The sequence below is a fragment of the Nannospalax galili genome, unplaced genomic scaffold (assembly GCF_000622305.1).
Source record: "Nannospalax galili isolate Female #2095 unplaced genomic scaffold, S.galili_v1.0 scaffold612, whole genome shotgun sequence".
Classification (NCBI taxonomy): domain Eukaryota; kingdom Metazoa; phylum Chordata; class Mammalia; order Rodentia; family Spalacidae; genus Nannospalax; species Nannospalax galili.
In genome coordinates, this window is record NW_008333388.1 from 3,143,455 (window position 1) to 3,144,150 (window position 696).

Below are 696 nucleotides of genomic sequence, written 5' to 3' on the forward strand. Positions count from 1 at the left end.
AAGCCTTGTAAAGACACAACCAAAAAAGAAAACTATAGACCCATATCCTTAATGAACATAGATGCAAAAATTCTCAATAAAATACTTGCAAACCGCATACAGACACACATCAAAAGGATCATCCACCATGATCAAGTTGGCTTTATCCCAGCAATGCAGGGATGGTTCAATATACGTAAGTCAATAAACATCACATATATAAATGGGCTCAAAGACAAGAACCACATGGTCATCTCAATAGATGCAGAGAAGGCCTTTGACAAAATTCAACATGTATTTCTGTTCAAAGTCCTAGAGGGAATGGGACTGGAGGGAACATACCCAAACATAATTCAAGCCATATGTAACAAACCCACAGCCAACATCATTCTAAATGGAGAAAAACTAGAAGCATTCCCATTGAAATCAGGAACCAGACAAGGCTGTCCACTATCTCCACTTCTTTTTAATAGTTCTTGACACTCTTATAAGAGCAATAAGACAAGAGCAGGAAATTAAAGGAGTAATAATTGGAAAAGAAGAGATCAAATTATCCCTTTTTCAGATGATATGATATTATATCTAAGAGACAACAAAAATTCCACCAGAAAACTCCTAGAAATTATTAACACGTTCAGTAAAGTGGCAGGTTACAAAATGAACCTACAAAAGTCTGTAGCCTTTCTATATACCAATAACAAGCAATCAGAGAAAGAG

General features: G+C 35.8%; 1 protein-coding gene across 2 annotated transcripts in view; it reads right to left on the minus strand.

The window, feature by feature from the left end:
* Elp3 (elongator acetyltransferase complex subunit 3) overlaps positions 1–696 on the minus strand; it is a 78,441-nt gene that overhangs the window by 65,033 nt on the left and 12,712 nt on the right. The gene's annotated exons all lie outside the window — the stretch shown is intronic.